Genomic DNA, 25,358 nt, shown 5'->3' with positions numbered 1-25,358 from the left:
AGATCAGTGAGCGGCCACCTTCGCTGCCCCGCCCCGTGGCTTCTAGCTTTCTGCCTCTGCATTTAGCTCTCATGTTGACACCCCCACCCCTCTCTTTAACCATTTCCTGTACCCATCGGAGGAAGGCAGAGACATTTTAAGCCAAGCATCCTCTTTGTAGGGGGGCGGGGAAGTGAGGGTGGGGGGTCTCCCTTCTAGCTGAAAGGTTTTCTCTGTTTTCACCTGCTCAGGTGTTTTGGCCAGGACTGAAAAAGCAGAGAACTTTGTGTTTAAAAAAAAAAATGAAAAGAAAATAACACTTGCGCTATTAAAAAATGGGCCTGGTGAAATGTGACGATATTGATGAAGTCATGTTCTCCTTCATCAGGCTTTTAAAATGCAGTCGCAGGTGGCATAAAAGAAAGGTGAAGGAATGGGGGAAGAAGGACAATAGACCTTTGCCTACATTCTCTTTGGCTCTGGGACACACCTACCGAACAAGTCTGATGCCAAGCAGGTGGCATTTGAGCTATTAAAAACGAGACCTTAAAAGCCCTCAGAGACTTTGCAAGAGAGGATGCCGAAGCTTAAAACTGAAGTCCTAAATCACCAATCTTTTCATGAAAAGGGGAGGGGGGAGAAAGAAAAAGACCCCCCCTCCAAATGGTAGACAGACTGTACACTCAAACCTGTTTTCTCTTTAGCTTCATTGTAGTAGCTTAGAACCAAAAAAAGGCCATTTTCCAAAATAGTTCTAGTTTTATAACGCCATTTTTGTACCTTCATCCTGTGTAGCTAAGTACATTTGCACTGTAAATTCCTGTTAAGTGGATTCATTTTGCTTTAGTTTTATGGAGGATGCAGTATCCTACATTCGACACTCCCTTTTGTCAAATCTCCACCCAGGTCCTACGGGGGTCTTGGTTTCCCATGCAAATTGCCTTGGGTCTTAATATTTTTTAAAAAATCTTGCAATTTATTTAAAATCATCAGCCAGAAGGGTTTAACAATAGTCACTATGTTTCATTTGGGGCATTAAAGTAATTGGGGAGATGTACTGCCCCTACACCACCCTGACGCTTAAAAATTGTGCCAAGGCTTTAAAAAAAAAGAAAAAGGATACCGCATCTTTGTGCATTGCATTCATACACACACCATGCACACACAGATTTTCTCTCTCCTGGCCAAAATTACACCCCTCCCCACAGTGGGCTTCCATCTGTTTTCATTGAAAACCGAACCAAACCAACATTCATAGTTGCCTACTTAAAAAAAAAAAAAAGGCAATGTGAAGCTTTTCTTTTGAATTTGACACACACACACAAAAATTAGGCCAATGCAAACACCTTTTGGGTGGCAATTCATGCTTAAATCTTTCCAGGGAGGGACGGGGAAAACAAAAAAATTTAAAAAATGACGCGGAAGCAGACGCGTACTGGCAAAATGGTTTTCCATTCAACAGGGATAACATTTTCCTTCTGCTGTGCTGGATTTTTTACTTCCTGTTCTTATTTTGTGGGTAAATTTTTTTCTGTATCGAATATCCTTTGGTTGTGTATTTCTTCACCTTTTTTCTTGTACTAAAACTTGAAGCATGGTCTGTATTTTTTTACATTACTTAGTTTTTTCTGATGTAAATCTCTCTGTAGAGACATATTCCTGCCAAAATGTAACGTGCTGTAGCTCTTTATACATCTAGCCATTGTATGCCGCTTCCGTTCTGTTTCGCCCTTCCACGGCATGGTGGGCTTTTTTTTGTATTGTGTGCATGACAACATTGTTACGACACAGTCCCTCTAACACTAATATACAATCTCTCAATAAAGAAACTAGATTTCCTATATTAACCTAGTGTGCTTTTTCTATTGCTGTCCCCCCCCATTATATTGTTGTATCCCTGCTGTTTTAGATTATTTTCCCCCTGCTTTCCCACCCACCCGCCCCCCACCCCCATTTGAATGAATGGATTTTTTTTTGGTGTCACTGATATTGGGGGCGGGGAGGGGTGTTTAAATGTTCTCTATCCCACATCTGCCTGCAAGCATTATGCCTGTGAATGACCAAACTCTCTTAGATACACATCCTATATTATCTTTGCTATATCTAGGCGGAGTGGGGGTGACTCTCTTCCACAAAGTCCTGTTTCGACTGCAGGATGTCAAGAGAAAGAAATATATTTCTCAAACGCGTTCCGATATACACACGCTGACAAATGTTCTGAGACGTTAAATAGACAATGAAGCTGCAATTTATTCCTACCCCGCCCCATGTAAAGGTTACATGTCGGTCATCATTCCAGTTTGCTAAAGATGGATGGAGATAGAAAGGCGTTCCCCCCCCCCTTTTCTTTTTTAAAATTTGGCTGATCTAGTTAGCAAAGAGTCACTGGTTCTTACAAGACTCTTCTTTCTCACATTTCACAAACCCTCCCGTTGGACTCGGCTGAACGTGCTCACGTAATCCTGTAGGTAAAAATCCTTCGGTCTTGGTAGCTAACAATGACCTTGGAAAAAACAGATGGGCGTTGGGGGGGGGGTGTAGTATAGGGGAGACCAAGTATGAGATGCTAAAGATTTCCCTTTCTCTGGGACCAGTATCTCAAGTCCCTAGTATTTTGGGCATTTGGTAGGTAAAAGAGACAGTTAACTAGCTTTTAAATTTTATATTCACATGGTCTTCTCTGCCAACCCTTTAACCTTAATCAGCTGGGTTCGGTTCTTCACTTTTATTTGTAAAGCAGGCGCCAGGAAATAATGATAACAGATCTTGGATCTCTCTCCAAAGCCCATTTACACAACTACATCTAAGCATGCAATGGAAAAGGGGGGGGAAGGGTGCTGTCATTATATAATACGTTGAACATGGCTCGCATTGTGCTGCCTACGTGCGATAAGAGATTTAAGAATTCTCTTGGAGGGGGTAGACCCCCCCCCAAAAAAAAGCACCATAATGACATTTTTAAAAATAGGTTAAGCCAAACGGGGTTGACATGGCGGAGATTTTTCTCTCCCCGCATCCTTCAAGTGTGTGTGTGTGTTGGGGGGGGGGGAGGTCGCAGGATATGTTGAAATATGGTGGGATCGACAGTCTTGTAGGGGGGGGGAGAAGAAAGAGAGAGAAAGACCAATGGGGTAAAAGGAAGAGCTTTGTAGGTCGGAGGCCTCCCGCCAGGCAAAAGCAATGGGCTTTGCCCCCCACCCCTCTCCCCCTACCCCCAGACACGTCCTGAGTTATCACCCCCGCTTCATATATCTTTTCCATGTATCCCGAGTCAGTCTGGCCATTGCCGTCCTTTCTCGTTTGACCATAACGCAAGACACATTTCCTCCTCTTCCTCCTCCTCCTCCTCTTTTGAATGTGGTGAATGCTCTCTAGCCCTTTGTTCTGTGCGCTGTCTTCTGCCGGATCCAGCGGCTTAGCTGTTTGCCGTGGCACACGCTCATATCCACACATGTCAAAGAGCCAGGCTGTGTTTTCATTATTTTGCATGGAAGTGGGGAGGGAGGGGGGGGGGAGACTGCATGCCCTTTTGAGGGGGGGGGGAGCAGGAAGAGGGCTGAACCATCATTGGATGATATGTTTTTTTTTAAATCCCCCTCCCTCTCTCTGCCCACCACCCTCCCATGATAACCATTTTGCTTTCCCCCCCTTTGGGGAATGATAAACCATACCGCAAGGAACCCACCCCAAGGGGGGGAGTATTCTGTTTCGACTCTGGCCAAAGGGAAGTCTATAACAGACAAAACTGCTGTTTTGGGGGGCGAGGTGGGGGGGACTTCACTGCTTTTGTTCCGGGAGCAGTGCTTTTACCACGCCGACCGGATAACAATCGACCGGGTCTTGTCCCACAGATTACCGCCCGCCTGAATGAAAACCGTTCGTTTGCTGTGCCTTTGAGATAGTCCCATGCGCTAACACGACCCCCAAAGTTCCCGGGTTAATGGGAACTCATGCGAAGCCATTTGTCATCTGGCCACTTGCTTAGGAGCACATTCTCACAGGAGCCCAGGTTTATCTCTGCCACATTTCACCATTAAACAGCCATAGGTCTCCATTGCCCATAATTCATTCAGCGCATCCACCGTTGGCTACAGACTAGCTTAAGGCGTTCCACTTTGGCAAAACCCTCTGCATAAAAAGGATTCCCCCCCTTTTTTTTGTTTCATTGACACGGAACTGTTAATGTTTTGACATGTGCAAGCTCCTGTTGCCTCTCTGGGAAAGTTCACGCAATGGTTGTTTCTGGTGTGTGTGTGTATGTGTGGATAATGCGTATCCATGAGCTGCTTCCTTCCCTCTACCACCTGTGGTTACAAATGGTGTTGAGTATAATGGTACTGCCTTCCGGGGCAGAACTGAGAGCAATTTGAGAGAAAAACTGGGTACCAGCTACAGAATTTGGATTCTTGAAATTTCATTTTTTTTAAAAGGTGCTAGTCCTCTTGGTTAAAGGTTGAAAGTAGGCAGTGCCTTGTGGCAGCTCAGAAAACGGTACAAGGCTGGAATGGTTGTCCGCTATCATTAGGGTATTTTCCGCCCTTGGCTACGGTTCCCTTGTCTTCTCAATCCTACCAGACGTCTTTGGGCTGTTTACAACTACCTAGTCCTTTGCCAAGGTATTCTAAATTCTTCCATCCACCTGTACCCGGAAAGTGGAACTAATGATGCTAAATAAATAAGTCAGGACAGCCTAACAGATCAGGGCAATTGGTTCCCGAGAGAGAGTCTGGATTTCCCATGTACAAGGTTTAGAGTCTTAATTTGAAAAAATTGGCGCAGCAATCTCGCAACCATGGGCTAAGGTAAGCTCTGCACCCATTGTGCTGGGATCATCTCTCATACACACACCATTTAAAGGACGCGTGAGAAAATGCATCTCCCATTTTGCATCAAGTGTGCTTGTGGAAGTGATATTCCTGGTGAACCGTGTATTGAAATTTGTTAAAAAAAAATTGGGAATGTTTCATTTCATCCGAGTGCCTCCTTTCGAGTGCTAAGAGCGAGAGTGTTCTTAAGGAAAAAGTTGTATTTGACAGAACCGCTAGGTTAAGTGGGGGCTTGGATAAAGTACCAGTGTTGGGGGGGCTTCTGACTTAAGACTGCAGGAAGTGACTTCCTTCCATTGACGTTCCACTCCGAAATGCTGCGTGGTTTTCATACTATTCAGCGCCTGTGAACAGGATTTCCCATTACATGGCCCAAATGCAACATTTGATACTGGGTGCAGAATGTAGAGGGAGGGTTGTTTCAAAGCACTGGTTCCCAACGGGGGGTCCACGGACCCCCAGGGGTCCGCGAGAACTAAATTAAGGTCCACGAAACAAAGTTATAAACCCATAATAAATTAATATTTTCAATTAAAAGTTCTCTATTATAAAAATATATATTCAAATATTATTCTAAGTTTAATGTTAAACTAACAGTTATGATTAAAGTTTATTTTCAAATTCTCTGAATTTTTATTTTGAACCTTTGGGTCCCTGCACTGAACAAAAATGTCCTAGTGGTCCCTGGTCAAAAAAAGGTTGGGAACCACTGTTTTAAAGCAAGCTTCTAGTCCTTAAGAATGTAAAGACAGACTTGAATGGGTAATACTTGGTGAAATCACAAAAGCTGCAGAACTGAAGAAGGTTTCCGTGGATTAAGGGGGCAGTTCCAGCGTATACAAGACCTCTCCAAATGGCTAGCAGTAAAAAAAATATTTTAAGGAATTGGGTGCTGACCTCCACCCCCACAGCTGGTCAATTTGTAAAGTTATATAGGCAATGTTTTCTTGGTGTGGAATTTAAGTTGTCTTTCTGCAGGTGTGTTTAATCTCTCTTCCCTCCCCCCACTGAGAGCAGACCACAAGCTTTGCTGGAGGGTGTCATTAAATGCACCGATACCATTTTTCTGCAGAATCCTTTGTACTGCCAATGCAGCATTCCTAGCTGTCCTTGCAAACAAAAACCAGAGGAGTAGTACATTTTAACTCCGCTGGGCCCTGCACAACAGCTGATGTGAATTTTATGATCTCATCTCAGTCTTTGCTGATCTTTTTTTTTTTGGAGGCATAAATCAAATATGCTGGTTTGCAACCCGCAAGTGAAACGATAACCAGATATGTGGCTTCCTTTGAGTGAATTTAGAATTGGGAAATTCCTGGAGATTGGGGGTGGAGCCTGAGGAGGGCAGGGTTTGGGGAGGGGCTTCAGCAGGGTATAATGCCATAGGCTCCACCCTCCAAAGCGGCCATTTTCTCCCGGGGAACTGATCTCTGTCATCTGGAGATCAACTGTTATTCTGGGAGATCTCCATTCTCCGCTTAGAAGCTGGCGAGCCTATCAGAGCTTTATATGAAACACCAGTAGGGTTGCCAGGTCCCTCTTTGCCATCGGCGGGAGGTTTCTGGGGAGGAGCCTAAGGAAGGCGAGGTTTGGGGAGGGGAGGGACTTCAATGCCATAGAGTCCAATTGCCCAAACGGCCATTTTCTCCAGGTGAACTGATCTCTAGCAGCTGGTAATAGCAGGAGAGCTTCTGCTATTACCTGGAGGTTGTTGAAATCCAAAGAAAAACTTCAGTACACAGCCACTGAACACTGAATATGTACAATTTTAACAATATATTTGTTTGCTCTAGCAATACTATATAACCATCAGCATATACAGAAAAACCTGATAGTTACAATTCTGTATAAATATGGAACTTGTTTAGCAATATTTCCAATACAATTGTATGCTTCAACAATAGTTCACATCCATTTATTACTAGAATCCCCCAGGGAAGTGTCTATACATCCGGCAGTAAATATCTTTGCAATAGTAGAAATTTAGGGTTGCAGTAGAAGATGCTCTCAACGCCGCGGTCTGCCGGTATGCAGCTGAGTGCATACAACCTGGAGGCTGGCAACCCTAAACACCAGGCCCAGAGGTCTGGGGGAAAATAGGGGCAGAAAATGATTTCCAGCATGAGTTGCCAACGTTATGCCAGCGCTTGGCTTTCTGAGATGACCAGCAGCAACGAATTCTGGGAATGGTGGCAGTAGCCATGGGAACCACTTAGGCCCGTTCCAGGTGGGAAGACGTTCCAGCAAAGTGCCTTCGGCGCCTTACCTGGTATTAAAGTTACCAGAAAGAAAAGCAATGCAAACGATGTCTAGAAAGTCCAAGGCGCGTCAGCAAAGGACACAGATCTTGGCGACTGTGCATTAACTTGGACTGAGGGGAAATAAGCTGTCGAGAGGGGCTTTAGTGGAACTGGTCCAGATTTGGGGAGGCCCTGAAGAATATATTTATTTAGCACATGTTTTTGTCCTTCACGGTGACATGCATGGTTCTCCTTTCCTCCATTTTCCTCTCACATCAACCCTGTGGGGTAGGCTACCCTGACCAGTGAAGTCTCCCAGCAAGCTTTGTGGCCAGGGGGGAAGTGGAACCTGCCCCACCCCCAGGTCCGAGCCTGACAGGCTAACCGTTCCTCACACCAGCTGTCAAGCTCTTTCCCCATGCTAAGCATGCATGCTCATTTTATTATGTAGGTTTAAACCCCCCCCCCATAAACATAGTCTGCCTAGTAAACATCGGGATGTGACGTCACCCCATGGGTCAGTAATGACCTGGTGCTTGCACAGGGGACTACCTTTACTTTTTAAAAATTTGTTAGCTGCCTTAGTGGCCCTTATAAGGGCAGAAAAGCAGAGTATACATTTCGTAAAATAAAATAAAATAAATGCTCATGCAGAACCTTCCTAGAGAACGGACTGCGGTTCTTTCATGTTCCTTAGAAACATGAAAGCTGGAAGGGACCTCAAGGGTCATCCAGTCCAACCCCCTACACAGTGCAGGAAATTCAAAACTACCCCCCCCCCCAAAATGACTCCTGTTCTATGTCCAGAGGAAGGTAAGACAGCTCCAGGATTCATAAGAAATGCCATGCTGGATCAGACCAAGGCCCATCACGTCCAGCAGTCTGTTCACACAGTGGCCAACCAGGTGCCTCTAGGAAGCCCACAAGCAAGACGACTGCAGCAGCGTTATCCTGCTAATATAATAGTCCTCTGATCCTGGAGAGAATAGGTATGCATCATTTCTAGTGTTCATTTTGACTAGTAGCAATCGACAGCCCTTTCCTCCATGAACTACTCCCCTCTTAAAGCCTTCCAAGTTATAACAACATAAGAAAAGCCCTGCTAGATCAGACCCAGGCCCATCAAGTCCAGCAGTCTGTTCACACAGTGGCCAACCAGGTGCCTCCAGGAAGCCCACAAGCAACACGACTGCAGCAGCACCATCCTGCCTGTGTTCCACAGCACCTAAGATAATAGGCCTGCTCCTCTGATCCTGGAGAGAATGCATCACGACTAGTATCCATCTTGACTAGTAGCCATGGATAGCCTTCTCCTCCATGAAACATGTCCACTCCCCTCTTCAAGCCTTCAAGGAAGGGTAAGGACATAAGAACATAAGAAAAGCTATGATGGATCAGACGAAGGCCCATCAAGTCCAGCAGTCTGCTCACACAGGGGCCAACCAGGTGCCTCTAGGAAGCCCACAAACAAGACAACGGCAGCAGCACCATCCTGCCTGTGTTCCACAGCACCCAATATAATAGGTTGGTCCTTTCAGCTGGAGATGCCGGGGATCGAACCGGGGACCTTCTGCATGCCCAGGAGATGCTCTGCCACTGAGCTCTTCCATAGTGTCTCTCCTCAACTGCTTGCCTTACTACACTGGGGAGGTAACAGAGCATTTTCTCCTTCCCAACCTGTGTATAAGGCACTCTTCACCCCCCATCTGGAAAAAGGTGTGGACGTTTTTCTCCACAAAACTGCTGGTGTTTTTAGTTTATCCTCCCCCCCCCCCCCAGTGATGTTTCTTTCCAGGGACAGAGTCCTGCCCAGCAAAAAAATGGCTAAAATGGTGGTTGGGCTGGAGACATGGTAGCCGCAGAAGAAAGGGACAGAGGAGAGAAGCTTTCTGAGATTTCCAGTGAGGTTGGGGAAAAGTGAACGGGGCAGCCCGCCCACCCCAGGCATATATATCTGTGTGCTCACGTTTCCCGTGCTAGGAAGTACCAGGCTGTTCACTCTCATCTTCCTACCTCTTTCTGGAAAAATTCCAGCCATCTGTCTCAGAGTGAGGGACGATTTCAAGAGGTCCTAATATGGTTCAAGGGGGCAACGTACTCTGAGTTTACTCTTTGCATAAATGTGTAGATTCAGGACCGCGTGAGACCCTTTTGCCAGGACTGAGCTTTTTGCTGGATTCCTGCAAATTTATTTATTTATTTAGAAGAAGTTGTTTTTTATATGCCGACTTTACCACTTAACAAAGAATCAAACTGGCTTACGATCACCTTCCCTTCCCCTCCCCAGAACAAACGCCCTCTGAGGCAGGTGGGGCTGAGAGAGCTCTAAGAGAGCTGTGACTAGCCCAAGGTCACCCAACAGGCTTCACGTGGAAGAGTGGGGAAAACAACCCGGTTCACCAGATTAGCCTCCGCCGCTCATGTGGAGGAGGGGGAATATTTGGGAGATTTCTGTGCCGCCTCATCAGAGTTCTGCTTGAGGCGGCTTACAATTAAAGTAATAAGTTATCAGTATAAGAGCAACAAGCCATTGGAAACAAGATAAATGATCTCTTAAAAGGTAGAGACATCCCATAGTCCCTCTGTCGAATCTGGCGACTTTTCTTCCACATCATTGTCATGATGACCTTGGTTAATTCCTGTGTTCACTGGTTCCTCCCTTCAGGCTGGGAATGCCACTTCCATTTGCAGAGAATAAGGAAACCTGGCAAAGGTGATGTTTGGCAGGGATACTCTAGCTAACTCTTCATGTTCTGGACGACAGAAGTCATTACAACAAATCTTCGAAGCATCTAAAAGGTAAACGTAGTCCCCTGTGCAAGCACAGGGTCATTACTGACCCATGGGGTGACATCATGTCACAGCGTCAGGGGATTAGAGCAACTGCCCTATGAAGGACGGTTAAAATGCTTAGGGCTGTTCAGCTTGGAAAGAAGGCGGTTAAGGGGAGACGTGATAGAGGTCTATAAAATTATGCATGGTAGAGAGTGGACAGGGAGAAGCTTTTCTCCCTCTCTCATAATACTAGAACGTGGGGTCATCTGCTGAAGCTGGAGGGTAAGAGATTCAAAACAGATAAAAGGGAGTACTTCTTCAGACAGTGCATAGTTAAATTGTGGAACTCCCTGCCCCAGGATGTGGTGATGGCTGCCAACTAGGAAGGCTTGAAGAGGGGAGTGGACATGTTCATGGAGGAGAGGGATATTCATGGATACTAGTAAAAATGGATACTAGTCATGATGCATACCTGTTCTCTCCGGGATCAGAGGAGCATGCCCATGATATTAGGTGCTGTGGAACTCAGGCAGGAGAATGCTGCTGCTGTTGTCTTGTTTGTGGGCTTCCTAGGGGCACCTGGTTGGCCACTGTGTGAACAGACTGCTGGACTTGATGGGCCTTGGTCTGATCCAGCAGGGCCTTTCTTGTGTTCTTATGACATTTACTAGGCAGACTATGTTTACGGGGTGGTTTGTCATTGCCTTCCCCAGTCATCTACACTTTACTCCCAGCAGGCAGGGCACTCATTTTACCAACCTCAGAAGGATGGAAGGCTGAGTCAACCTTGAGCTGGCTACCTGAAATCGACTTCCATTGGGATCACACTCAGGTTGTGAGCAGAGGTTTGATTGCCATTTCGTTTGGGGTGGACAGAATGAAGTCAGTATCAACATCATTCTTGCCAATATTATTTAGAAATCGCCTTTATACGCACGTCTGCTAGATGGTTCTTGGGCTCCCAGCTTTTCAGCTGGCCATTGTAGCTGTGCCTTTAGTAGCTCTTTGAGGCCCAGACACTAACGGTTTCAGAAAGTAGCTGTGTGGGTCTGCAGGGGCTGTGGCTCAGTGGTAGAGCATCTGCTTGGCACGCAGTAGGTCCCAGGTTCAATCCAGTTAAAGGGACTAGGCAAGTAGGTGATGTGAAAGACCTTCGCCTGAGGCCCTGGAGAGCCGCTGCTGGTCTAGACAATACTGACGTTGATGGACTAAGGGTCTGATTCAGTATAAGGCAGCTTCACGTATATGTTCAGCCGAAGGTCTCGGATTCAGTATTCGGCATCTCCTGTTAAAGATCTCAGGTAGCTGGTACTTGGGAAAGACCTTTCTGTGCCTGGGACTCTGAAAAACCTCTGTCAATCAGAGTTGACAATGTTGAACCAGATGAAGAAGAAGATTTGCTTTTTATACCCCGGTTTAAGTGTGGCGGAGGCTAATCTGGTGAACTGGGGTGGTGCTGTGGCTCAGTGGTAGAGCCTCTGCTTGGCATGCAGAAGGTCCCAGGTTCGATCCCCGGCATCTCCAGTTAAAGGGATTAGGCAAAGGTGATGTGAAAGACCTCTGCCTGAGACCCTGGAGAGCCACTGCCGGTCTGAGTAGACAATACTGGCTTTCATGGACTGAGGGTCTGATTCAGTATAAGGCAGCTGCATGTGTGTTCATGAGTTCAAATGTCTGACCAAGGCAACGTTTGGTGAAGTGGGCCGGGGTTGTACTAGTGATGCTATTGCCTAGTTCCTTTAACTGGAAATGCCAGGGATCGAACCTGGGATGTTCTGTATACTAACCAGATGCTCTACCACTGAGCTATGGCCCTTCATGGTGATGTGAAACAGCCCTGCCTGAGACCCTGGAGAGCTGCTGCCGGTCTGAGCAAGGCTGTCAAAGATAGGAAATTTTGGAGGACACTGATTCATAGGGTCGCCATGAGTCGGAAGTGATTTGACAGCACTTAGCACACACAAGGTGCTACTGGACTCAAACCTAGACATTCACAGGTGACCGTGAGGACCACACTACCTGCTTAGTTTGCAGCTGACATCATTGAATTGCTCAGTTTTAACAGAGAATTCAGATGATGCTCTTGGCAACACATTACAGTCTAGTGGTTTTCCTGTTGTCCTCCTCTTCTTTTCTCAGATCTGATTTGTGGATATTTTTAAAACTTGAAATGCAATTGCAAAACTAGCCTGACTAGTCAAATCCCTACTAAGCCATGCCATGCTTATTTTAATGATTTTTAAAAAAAATCCAATCACTTTGACCTCAGACAGAAACACAGTACTTAACACCTCTAAGCACAAACTACCATCTACCATCTGATTTGAAAATGGTGCAGTCATAATAATTGTAAATTGGTTTTTTTGCTTCTTTTCATGACTGTAAAAAATAATTTACAAATGAAATGGTCCAGTCATGCATGAACAGAATGTAAATAATGCCAAGGAGCCAAGGGAAAATTGTAGAAAGAAGCAGGACATTTGGTGAGTAGGACTCCTGAGTAAACATATAGTAGTCTTTTGCCTGCGGTATTGGATATTGCTGGACTTATGGCTAATACAGTACTACGTTAAGTGTCACAAGGAACCCCAGTTGCAATTTCACCTGCAGCTGATGGTGGGGAAAGGAATGACCGAACAGCACAAAAGCGGTCCAGTGTGGAGCCAACCAGTGTTTATCTCCACGCTGTGAAAGTTCCACATACCATTTTCTGCAGATTAAGCTGCTGCTAAAAGGCCCAACCAGGACATTTGTTTCCTGATCAGTCGGCAGCTCAAGGATGCTCAGTTGCAAAGCAGGACAAAAGTTCCTGTGGTTTGACAGTTGCATAAAATGGGGATTTGGCTGGTGCAGCTTTTCCTTCCCTGGGATGGCAAGTTGTACCTAACCTATTTCACTCTTCTGTGCAACTATTACAGATGACTTTGGTTCCCAGGACCCTTCTGCTTGGATTGCTGTGTGGATTAATTTGACAGTCAGAAAGGGCATGCATAATCAAAAGGAAGCCCCAAAGATGGTGAGGGGTCTGGAGACCAAGTCCTATGAGGAAAGGTTGAACGAGCTGGGTGTGTTTAGCCTGAAGAGGAGAAGACTGAGAGGGGATACAATAATCATTTTCAAGTACTTGAAGGGCTGTCATATAGAGGAGGTTGCCGAGTTGTTTTCTGTTGCCCCAGAAGGTCGGACCAGAACCAACGGGTTGAAATTCGATCAAAAGAGTTTCTGTCTAGACATTAGGAAGAATTTTCCTAACAGTCAGAGCGGTTCCTCAGTGGAACAGGCTTCCTCGGGAGGTGGTGGGCTCTCCTTTCCTGGAGGTTTTAAAGAAGAGGTTAGATGGCCATCTGTCAGCAATTCTGATTCTATGACCTTAAGTAGATGATGAGAGGGAGGGCATCTTGGCCATCTTCTGGGCATGGAGTAGGGGGTCACTGGGGGTGTGGGGGTAGTATACAAGCTAGCTGAACCTCTAGTAATGTGGACTTGAGTAACCCCCAAGGCTTTTCAAGAGATTTAACCCTCCTAACTGTTGCTTTCAACTTCCTCTTTACCAGTTTTCTCATTTTAGAGAAGTTCCCAGTCACTTTCCCACTTGCATATAAATTAAATTTGATGCAATTGTGATCACTATTGCCAACTGGCTCAACTACATCCGCATCTCGGACTAAGTCTCTGCCAGCACCAGAGAGTATTAAATCCAGTATTGCCTCCCCTCTGGTTGGGTTTATGACCAACTGTTCGAGGGCACAGTCATTTAGGATGTCTAAAATTTTTATCTCTTTGGATAAATGTATGCTCCAGTCTAGCCAATCAATATGAGGGAAGTTGAAGTCTCCCATTATTACTACTTCATTACCTTTACATGCTTCCCTAATTTCATTCTCCATCTCAAGATCACCCTGAGCCATTTGGTCAGGGGGCCGATAGAACGTCCCCAGTACTAAATCTCCTTTGGGGCCCAGAATTGTTACCCATAAGGATTCTGTGGACGAGTGTGCCCTTTTTATGGTCTCTAGCTTATTAGACACTATGCCTTCCTTGATATACATAGCAGCACCCCCTCCAATACGCCCTTCCCTGTCATTTCTATACAGTTTGTAACCAGGGATGACTGTATCCCACTGGTTCTCTCCCCTCCACCAGATTTCTGTAATGCTCACTATATCTATGTTTTCTCTTAAAACCATACACTCTAATTCCCCCATTTTTGCTTGGAGGCTTCTAGCATTAGCATAGAAACACCTCCACACTGTTTCTCTCTTTCGACTTGCCTGGCATGTGCCTTTGGGCATCTTTAAGTGGCTATCCATCATTTTTTCCCCATTCCCTTTCATGTCTAAGTAATTCCTATGTGGGCACTCTGAAGCAATTTTCCCTTTGTCTGTATGCACTGAGTTTGCCCGAACCAGATGCTTCTCAGCTCCTATCGGTTCAGTTTAAAAGCTACTCTGCCGCCTTTTTTATATCACGCTCCAGCAGTCTGGTGCCATCCTGGTTCAAGTGGATAGGCCCGGCTTGTCCCAAAATGTTGCCTAGTTCTTTACAAATCTAAAGCCCTCTTCCCTGCACCACTGTCTCATCCATGCATTGAGACTCACCAATTGTGCCTGCCTAGCTGGTCCTGCATGTGGAACAGGTAGCATTTCTGAGAAAGCTACCTTGGAGGTCCTGGCTTTTAGTCTCCTGCCTAGCAACCTAAATTTGGATTCCAAGACCTCCAGACTACATTTCCCCACGTCGTTGGTGCCAACATGCACCACAAACACTGGCTCCTCCCCAGCACTATCTACCAGACTACCTATATGACTGGTGTCGCGAGGGCCCTTGGCCCTGGAAGCCGGGAGGGTCTCTGGCCTGGAGGAGGTTGGGGCTGAGACAATCTCCTCCGCCTCAGACCAGTCCGAGGGGGAGTCGGAGCTCGACTCTCCCTCAGGCATCGCCAGAGTGCCGCAGACCACACTTTGCGGTCAGACTCTAGCTTCTCTCCTCCCCGGCAGCTAGACTTCTCTGGCCTTAAATAGCCTCCAGGCCAAAGAAGCCTCCCCCAAGCTCCGCCCGTATCCCTCCCCCCGGAAGTCTATATAAGGACTGGGAAGCCTTGCCTCCCAGCCCTGAAACACCGGGCATGGTTTGCGCCCCGGTCCGGCCCGAGCCCGTCCGCCGGCCAGCTGGGCCATGAGGGGGATGACCACAGCTGACCTTCCCCCCCGAGCCACGGGTGCAAGATCCTCACCCCCCAGCCTGGTGCGTGTCCTGGCTGGGGGTCACCCCTGCAAGGGTGCTGACTGGCCCCGCGGGTTGGCAGTCCACGACTCCCGCGGTAGCTGGTCTTCCCCGGCGCCGGCTGGCCATCCCCGCGGCAGCTGGGGTGGCCCCCACGGGTCGGCGGCCTGCGGCTCCGGCGTTGGTGTGGGCCGGGCCTTCTGGGCGTCGGCCCGCTGCTCCTTCGGCGGCGGTGGCGGGCCCCGAGGGTGGGCGGCCCACAGCGTTGGAGGCGGCGGCGGCCGGGCCTGCTGGGCGGCGGCCCACCGCTCCTCCGGCAGCGGAGGCGGGCCCCTCGGGTCGGCGGCCCGCGACCTTGGACGCGGCGATGGCCGGGCCTGCTGGGCGTCGGCCTGCCGCTCCCGCGGCGACTCCGGCAGGGCTCGTTCTTTCCTCGGCGGCTGCTGGGGGGGGGGAGAAAGCCCAGGTGAGTCACCCCCCCAAGACGCCCGGTGAATGCGGGGCGGCGGTTCGGCCCGGGAGGGGGGATGGGGAGCCCCACCCGGGACACTGGTAATGTCCGCAACCTTCGCACCAGGCAGGCAAGTCACCATGCGGTCCATGCACCCACCAGAAACCCAGCTATCTACATTCCTAAGGATTGAATCCCCCACTACAAGAAGCCCCCCTCAGGCATATCCTCAATAAGAGAGGATATCTGTTCATCCACCAAGGAAGAGGTCCCTTCTGAGGTACCACATCCCCCTATCTCAGTGAGATGGTCTCCTTCCCCAAGGGCTCCATCATCCGTGACTGGCAGGTTGCCGTCACCTTGGGACTGGGATGTGACTATTTCATCCCCGGAGTCCTTAGTCACCTCTCTCTGCCTGCCTCAGCTCATCCAGTTGAGCTACCTTGGCCTCTAGGAAGTGAACTCGCTTCCTGAGAGCCAGGAGCTCCCTGCACCGAGCGCACACCCACGACTTCTGTCCAGCAGGCAGATAATCATACATGTGACACTCCATGCAGCACACTGGATAGCCCACCGACCCCTGCTGGCTTTCTACCTTCATAACTGGTATTTTATTAATCAATTATTATATTATTCTTTGGTGTTGGAACCCTGCCCTTTACTCTCTTGCACTCTTCCTGTACCAAATAAGAACTGAGTGCTGAAGTTCCTTGCCCTGCAGCTATCTGCTGCTAATTCACATAGATTTTCAAGTTGCTCGGTACTCCAACTGGATGGAGAGAGTTACTCTGCCAAGATAACAAGATTTTATACTCACCTTACAGATCCCCAGTCACGATCCACAGGCTAAGAGCGAGCAGGAGCCTCGGAATTTAAATGCTCATAGCCCCCACCTCTCACACACAAGCTCCAGTCACAACAACCCCATTTAACAAGGTGTAACAATCAAGCTTTCAGGCAGCAATCAACCTTAATCACCCACTGGCACAACAATCACAACCTCTCCCAGCAAACCTCAATTAAATTCTCAGTTTAGTTAGGCTTCCCAGCATTTAAAAAAAGGCAAAGTTTAAACTCACCCCTGTCTGTAGTCCCCAGCTCAGCTCAGCTGAATCAAAATTTACTTCATGCATACGTCACTTTTCTCCCCAAAGGGGCTTACAGCATCCTTCCCCATCTCCATTTTACCCTCACAACAACCCTGTGAGGTAGTTTAGGCTGAGAGTGTGTGATTGGCCCAAGGTCACCCAGCAAGCTTCCATGGCAGAGCAAGGATTCGAACCTGGAGTCTCCCAGGTCCTAGTCGGACACTCTAACCACTACACCACCCTGGGCGGGTGAAGAAGGAGTAGAGGAAAGCTGCTAAAGGTGCCATGTTCTATTTGGGGCTCAGGGTTCAGTTACTAAAAAGTGCTTTCAGGACATCTGGTCTTGTAGATCACTTTCTCCATCACTGAACTGTGCTTATTGGTAACATAGAATTGCTAGTGTAATCAGTACAGAAAAATGCCTGTTTGGGGATAGGCAAGGGCATGCCCAGGAACTAAGGGTGCCAGCCTCCAGGTAGGAGTTGAAGATCCCCTGGAATTACAGCTCATCTCCAGACTACAGAGATCAGCTCCCCTGGAGAAAATGGATGCTTTGGAGGGTGGATTCTTTGGTACTGTATCCCACTGAGTTCCCTGTTCTCCCCAGGCTCAAGCCCCAAATCTCCAGGGATTTCCAAACCTGGATCTGGCAACCCTACTCCTCCACCTCCCACTGGTGGCCAGGGGGGATTTGGCAACATTACCAGGAACTAGACCATAACTAGACCATAGAATCCCGTCTCTGCCTTTAAACAGGAATTGCAATTTTGATCTCCTGCATGCGAACAAGACCCTTTTATTCCCCCGAGCAGGACTGAAGCAATCTGGAAGTGTGTGGGTGGGGGATTCAGCAAATCCTGGCAAGATTCCCATGGCTCTTGACTTGCTGCTCCTTCATCACAGGATAGCTTTCCACATTATGTTTTTAGTTGTAAACCTAAGCTGTTTTAAGGGTTTTTAAAAGAAATCAAGGTAATAGGTGATCCTGGCAAAATTTATCTTTGCAGACACGTTATCAAGCAAGTACACTCATCAGGGAAAGAGATCCAGCCTCACTTACCCGCCTGTTCAGCAGCAAATCTGGGTTTATCGTAGGCTTGCCAACCTCCAGGTACTACCTGGAGATCTCCTGCTATTCCAACTGATCTCCAGCCGATAGAGATCAGTTCCCCTGGAGAAAATGGCTGCTTTGGCCATTGGAGTCTATGGCATTGAAGCCCCTCCCCTCCCCAGACCCTGCCCTCCTCAGGTTCCACCCTAAAAACCTCCCGCCGGTGGCGAAGAGGGATCTGGCAACCCTACAGAGCGGCCACTTTATCCAGGGGAACCGATCTCTATCGGCTGGAGAACAGTTGTAATAGCAGGAGATCTCCAGCTAGTACCTGGAGGTTGGCAACCCTATTCAGCCCCCACCTGGAGGTTGACAACTTTGCTGGACGGCTTTGCTCTCTTTCAGCCTGACACACCTTGCAAGGTTGTCGAGAGTTTTAAAAAGAGGAAGGGAGAGCTACGTATGCTGCCCGCAGCTTCTCAGAGGAAGGGCCGGATCAAAACGTAATCGCGTAGCTACAGTCTCTGCTTGGCAGTTCTAGACATCGCGAGGACCAAACGGCGAGACTTTTGAATGGCTGCTCTTGGGAAAAGAACCTGGGAGTCAACGGACCCTCGTCCGATCCAGCCAATTGGTTCTTTCTCCGTCTGCATATGCCGCTTACCTCTCACTCTCCGATCCGCCATGTCTCTTTAGAGTTGGGCACAATTGCTGTTAAAATCTTATTTGTAGTCAGATAAGAGCGGTATGATATCAGCAGTCTTCTTCTCTATTCCTCGTCTAATTGTGGCCAGCATGGAATTTGCCTTTTTCACAGCAGCCGCACACTGGGTTGACATCTTCATCGAGAGATCCACTACCACCCCAAGATCCCTTTCTTGGTCTGTTGCTGCCAGTACAGATCCCATCAATGTATATGTGAAGTTGGGATTTTTTGCCCCAGTATGCAACACTTTACATTTGGTCACATTGAATCTCATTAAGCAGAGAGAGCATTTGTTTGCTTTATCACCCTTCTGGAGTTTGGGGCCAGGGCTTCAGTGTTATGGGGTGTAGCTTCCCGGCAAGTATGAGCCCTGATACTGTAGAGAATAGGTATGCATCATGATTAAGGTTGCCAACTCTAGGTTGGAAAATTGTTTGAGATTTTGGGAGAGGAGCCTGAGGAGGGTGGGGTTTGGGGAGGGGAGGGACTTCAATGGGGTATAATGCCATAGACTCCACCTTCCAAAGTGGACATTTTCTCCAGGGGAACTGATCTCTTTTGCCTAGACATTGTTGTAATCCCAGGAGATGTCCAGCCACCACCTGGAGACTGGCAACCCTACCTAACTGCATGATACATTGCACTCATGTTCCTGCCCCTCCACCAACCCTGGTCCTGTTGATGAGGTGTGTGCTGGGAATTTAATGTTCAGAGCTGAATTCCCAGGTATGCAGGGGCCTAGGGTTGCCAACTATGGGTTGGGAAATTCCTGGAGATTTGGAAGTGGAGCCTGAGGAGGGCGGGGTTTGGGGAGGGGAGGTCCTCATCATGGTATAACGCCATATAGTCCACTCTAAAAAATAGCCATTTTCTCCAGGGGAACTGATCCTTTTTTTCTGGAGATTAGTTGTAGGGTTGCCAGCTCCAGGTTGGGAAATACCTAGAGAATTTTGGGGACAGAGCCTGAGGAGGGTGGGGTTTGGGGAGGGGAGGGACTTCAATGCCATAGAGTCCAATTGCCAAAACAGCCATTTTCTCCAGGTGAATTTATCTCTATCGGCTGGAGATCAGTTGTAATAGCAGGAGCTCTCAAGTTAGTACCTGGAGGTTGGCAACCTTAGCATAATGCCATAGAGTCCATGCTCCAAAGTTGCCATTTTATTTCAGGAGAACTGATCTGGGTGGTCTGGAGATTGCCTGCAATTCTGGGAGATCCCCAGGCCCCATCTGGAGGTTGTCAACCCCAGTGGGGGGCTGATTTGGATTGGACCAGTGCACGCAGGGAGAGGGGCCTAGGCCTACCCCTGTGCCATTTTTCCCTGTCCTGAAACAGCGTCAAGGAGCTGCTATTTGCGCCGCTGGGAGAAATTGCCTATAGCCTATGAAAACGTGTAAGCCACAAGTATAACTAAGTCACCTCAATGAGGTAAACAGAAGCTTCCCAGAGCTCTTTCAGGTCTGGAAAGCCATGCAGAGAGATTTCATAGAATCACAGAGTTGGAAGGGACCACCAGGGTCATCTAGTCCAACTCCCTGCACAATGCAGAACATTCACAGATACCTCCTCCCCCACACCTTCAGTGACCCCTACTCCATGCCCAGAAGATGCCCTCCCTCTCATCATCTGCTTAGGGTCAGGGAATCAGTATTGCTGACAGATGGCCATCTAGCCTCTGCTGAAAAACCTCCAGGGAAGGAGAGCTCACCACCTCCCGAGAAAGCCTGTTCTACTGAGGAACCGCTCTAATTCACCCATTTATGGCTAATTCACACATTTATGGCTACTCTCTGCACACTCCATGCTCTGGGGTCCCTGCCCATCTGGGAATTCAGTTCTGGACATGGGACTCCCAAAGCAAACGTTGCCGACAGGAGATTTGGTGGGCAAATGTGGGACAGGAGGACTTCGTAATGTGTGAATCGGCCCCTCGGCTAAACTTCAAGACGATAAGCCTTAGCAAATGCTTGAAGGGAAGGGAAGGTGGGAAGCAATACGAGGAGAGCCTTCCTTGAGGAGAGATGTCAGCTCCGTTGGGTTCGGGAGTCAGTAAATCCGCCGGCTTTGTAGAGCCACTCAAACGGGCCACTGATCTGATGAGTTCTGCCAGGAGGCACCTGTTTCGGGACGGATAAATTCTGACAAATAGCTTTCTTGTGCAGGATCTAGCACTCCGGATTCTCTCAGGGCTGAAGATTTCAAAAGAGAATCTACCTGTCTGATGTTCCTAGCCCCTTTTCTGAGTGCGAGCAGCCAGTTTGGCAGGGTGGTTAAATCGTTAGAGGCGGGCCTGCGTTCAAATCCACACTCTGCTTTGAAGATCGCTGGGTGACCTTGGGCGCAAAGCACTACTTCTCAGTCTACCCCGCCTGGCGGGTAGTTTGTGATCATAAAATTGGGGAGGGACTATATACTGAATGAGAAAGGTGGATTGGCGCCATGCAGTGGTTACAGTGACGGACTCGGATCTGGGAGACCCAGGTTCAAATCCTCACTCTGCCCTGAAAGTTTGCTGGGTGAACTTGGACGAGTCACACATGCTCAGTCTAACCTACCTCCCAGGGTTGTTGTGGGGATAGAACGCATTATGATGTAAGCTGCTTTGGGTCCCAACTGGGGAGAAAGGCAGAGTATAAATGAAGTAAATAAAGTGAATGTATAAATTCTGTGCCAAGTTAAGAACACAAGAACATAAGGCAAGGCCCTGCTGGATCAGACCAAGGCCCATCAAGTCCAGCAGTCTGTTCACACAGTGGCCATCCAGGTGCCTCTAGGAAGCCCACAAACAAGACAACTGCGGCAGCGTTATCCTGTCTGTATTCCAAAGCACCTAAGAAAATAGATACTAGAGAGAATGGGTATGCATCATGACTAGTATCCATTTGGACTAGTAGCCATGGATAGCCCTCTCCTCCATGAACATGTCCACTCCCCTCTTAAAGCCTTCCACGTTGGCAGCCATCACCACATCCTGGAACAGGGAGTTCCACAGTTTAACTATGCGTTGTGTGAAGAAATCCTTCCTTTTATCTGTTTTGAATCTGTCACCCTCCAGCTTCAGAAGATGACCCCCCCCCCCAATTCTGGTATTATGAGAGAGGGAGAAAAGTTTCTCCCTGTCCACTCTCTCCATACCATGCATAATTTTATAGACCTTTATCATGTCTCCCTTAACCGCCTTCTTTCCAAGTAAAATAGCCCTAAGTGTTTTAACCGCTCCCCATAGAACAGTTGCTCTAGCCCCCTGATCATTTGGGTCACTCTTTTCTGCACCTTCTCAAGCTCTGCAATATCCTTTTTTAGGTGTGGTGACCAGAACTGTACACAGTATTCCGCTTGTGGTCTCACCATAGATTTGTACAAGAGCAGTATGATAGCAGCAGTTTTATTCTCTATTCCTCATCTAATTATGGCCAGCATGGAATTTGCCTTTTTCACAGCAGCCGCACACTGGGTTGACATCTTCATTGAGCTATCCACTACCACTCCAAGATCCCTTTCTTGGTCTGTCGCTGCCAGCAACCATTTTATCATTCTCACTTCCTTTCCACCACATTCTCGTGACTGACAAACTTTAAGCCAGCTAGGGTAGCCAGGGAGGGCTTGGCAACCACTGGGAGACTGGGGGGTGGGATATGAGCTGTGGCTAGCAGGGACGTCATGACAATACTTCTGGGAAAACCTGGAATGACATAACACCTCTCTAGGAATTGATGGAGTCTCTGTGGTAAAACCATAGAGTTTCTGGCAATTCCTGGAGAGGACTGACGTCACTTCCAGGCTTTATGTAGAAGTGTCCTCATGCTGTCAATGGTAAGCTGCAGTACTGCAGTCAAAAGCTCTGCTCACGACCTGAGTTCGATCGTGACGGAGGTCGGTTTCAGGTAGCCGGCTTAAGGTTGACTCAGCCTTCCATCCTTATGAGGTCGGTAAAGTGAAGATAACTGGGGAAGGCACTGGCAAACCACCCTGTAAACATAGGCTGTTACTGCACTAGGTATTCCCAGCGATGTATCAAGAGTTTGAAAATGTTATAAAAAACTTTAAAAGGTTTTTTGGATGCCACAGCTAAAAAATGGTTGGAAGACGTCTTCACAGCGAAAGGGGCCAACCAAAGTGCGAACAGTATTTTTTATAACAGTTTCAAACTCTTAATACATCGGTGTGAATACACAGAAAGTGCGAACAGTATTTTTTATAACATTTTCAAACTCTCAATACATCGCTGGGACTACCTAGTGCGGTAACAGCCATAGTCTGCCTAGTAAACGTCAGGATGTGACGTCACCCCATGGGTCAGGAATGACCCGGTGCTTGCACAGGGGACTCCCTTTAACTTTTTAGTGTTTGAAGTAGATGTAGGAGGTCGTATCGAATATGGAAGTTTGCTTGGAGCGGCAGCAGGAAATGGGAGCCTGGTCCCAGATCTCCCCTACTGGTGTTCTCATGGTTCTTCGTCCAGAGAAAGGTTTGAGTCTGGCCCCATTCAGAAGGTCAGTGGTAATTCTGCCACGTGCTTTGGTTATGCTCACAAGAACCATGACTTCTTTGAGCATGTGCGTGCCTGTTTCAGTTCTGGCAACATGTACAATCTGAGCATCAACCTTCGGTCAGCCTGACATGCTCCGCTGCAGTGGTTTTCAAACTGTTCTGCACCCAGGGCCTCCTGGGTCCCTCAGAAGCAGAGTATGAGTACAGCCCAGCTGGATGAGATGGTTGGGTCTAGGCTTGCCAATTGGGCAAGGGCCTGCCAATTGACCGGGCTCCTCGCTGGACTTACCGGCAGCGAGGGGAGGCCTCGCCCGACATGGCAGCAACATCGCCGGCCATGTCACCTCCTCTGCATGCTGGAAATGACATCACTGTGTCACTGGTGATGTCACTGCCATGTCAGGCTAGGCCTGCAACCACTGCTGGTAGGGTTGCCAGCTATGAGCAAGGAAATACCTGGAGATTTTTGGGGCGGAGCCTGAGGAGGGCAGGGTTTAGGGAAGGGAGGGACTTCAATGCCATAGAGTCTAATTGCCAAAGCGGCCATTTCCTCCAGGTGAACTGATCTCTGTTGGCTGGAGATCAGTTGTAATAGTGGGAGATCTCCAGCTAGGGTTGCTAACCTCCAGGTACTAGCAGCCATTTTCTCCAGGTGAACTGATCTCTATTGGCTAGAGATCAGTTGTAATAGCGGGAGATCTCCAGCTAGGGTTGCCAACCTCCAGGTACTAGCTGGAGATCTCCCACTATTACAACTGATCTCCAGCCGATAGAGATCAGTTCACTTGGAGAAAACGGCCACTTTTGCAATTGGACTCTATGGAATTGAAGTCCCTCCCCAAACTCTGCCATTTTCAGGCTCCGCCCCAAAAACCTTCATCCAGTAGTGAAGAGGGACCTGGCAACCCTATCTCCAGCTAGTACCTGGAGGTTTGCAACTCTAGCTGCTGGTAAGTCCACCCCACCCCCCTGCTTGTTGCCAGGGGGGAACTGGAAACCCTAACTGGGATTCAGAGCTCTGATGCCTATGAATAGGGCAGTTCTCTTAATTCCCCATTGGTTGACATCTCCATGAATCTGCCTAACCCCCTTTCAAAGTCATCTATGCTCTTGGCTGTATCTCCGTGTCCACAGACAGCAAACTCCACAACTGAATTCCTTGATGTGTTAAGAATGAATTCCTTTTGGTCATCCTGAACCGATTGCCCATCAACTTTACCGGGCCCGTAACGGGGTCCCAGTGAGATGTGGGCAAGCATTAGGGCTGCCAGGTCCCTCTTCACAACTAGCAGGATGTTTTTGGCGTGGACCCTGAGGAGGGCGGGGTTTGGGGAGGGACTTCAATGCCATAGAGTCCAATTGCCAAAGCAGCCATTTTCTCCAGGGGAACTGATCTCTATCAGCTGGAGATAGGGTTGCCAACCTCCAGGTGGTGTGGAATTCAAAATATAGCACAAGTCAATTGTTTCTAAAATGAAGAAACCAAACAATAGCAACTCATGCTATTACAGATATATATTGGAAACATTCAATAACCACAATTCTGGAGCAAAGAAATGTATATCACAATTGGTCTAAGTAAGACCCCAGCTCTCAGCATAAGGCTTTACAATACAAAATATAAGCCAAAATGCTCAGTCCTTATTCAGTCCGTATTAATAATTTCATAATAATAATTTCATGAGTTGCTATTGTTTGGTTTCTTCATTTTAGAAACAATTGTCTTGTGCTATATTTTGAATTCCACACTCCTGATTAAGCACTTGCAAGCCGTTTTTTGATTACAACCTCCAGGTGGTAGCTGGAGATCTCCGCTATTACAACTGATCTCCAGTCGATAGAGATCAGTTCCCTGAAGAAAATGGCTGCTTTGGCCATTGGACTCTATGGCATTGAAGTTCCTCCCCAAACCCCGCCTTCCTCAGGCTCTGCCCCCAAGACCTCCCGCCAGTGGCAAAGAGGGACCTGGCAACCCTAGCTTGAGATCAGTTGTAATAGTGGGAGATCTTCAGCTAGCACCTGGAGGTTGGCAACCATAGCAAGCATCCCTGAAAAGGCACCTTGCCAGCTGCGCCACTCTGGATCTTCCCCTGGCACAAGCAGGCAGGGAGGTGTGTCGGGGTTGCCACTTTCCACGGCACTGCTGTTGTTATGTCGAGGAGGTTCTGCTTGGGAGGCCGCTTGAATTCTCTCGCTAATTGGCACTCTTGGTTCACAGCTTTCTGGGCCAAGCCCGGGCGGGGTTCGTTCCCTGTGACATCTTCTTTAGCTTCTGACTTCCTCTGTGGATCATTAGCTAAGATGAATCAGTCGGCAGCTGCTGTCGGCCTCCCCTCTGTCGGAAGGGTTGGGGGAAGCCGCGGCGGTGGCATCATTCTCTCAAGCGCAAGCAGCCAAGAAATTCATGCCGCTCTCGAGTGGCCTTTTTTTTGAATGCGCATCGTTTTTCAAAGGTGAAATGAAACTGTGCAAAGAGCACCCGTGGGTCATTGTCGTCGGGCTTTCGCATTTGTTTCAAGAAAGGCTCAGT

General features: G+C 48.1%; 1 protein-coding gene across 1 annotated transcript in view; it reads left to right on the top strand.

Annotated features, from left to right (window-relative positions):
• ARK2C (arkadia (RNF111) C-terminal like ring finger ubiquitin ligase 2C) overlaps positions 1–25,358 on the top strand; it is a 96,228-nt gene that overhangs the window by 2,367 nt on the left and 68,503 nt on the right. The window lies entirely within an intron of this gene.

This window comes from Euleptes europaea, chromosome 4 (assembly GCF_029931775.1).
Source record: "Euleptes europaea isolate rEulEur1 chromosome 4, rEulEur1.hap1, whole genome shotgun sequence".
Taxonomy (NCBI): Eukaryota; Metazoa; Chordata; class Lepidosauria; order Squamata; family Sphaerodactylidae; genus Euleptes; species Euleptes europaea.
This window is presented reverse-complemented; position numbering and strand designations above follow the sequence as displayed.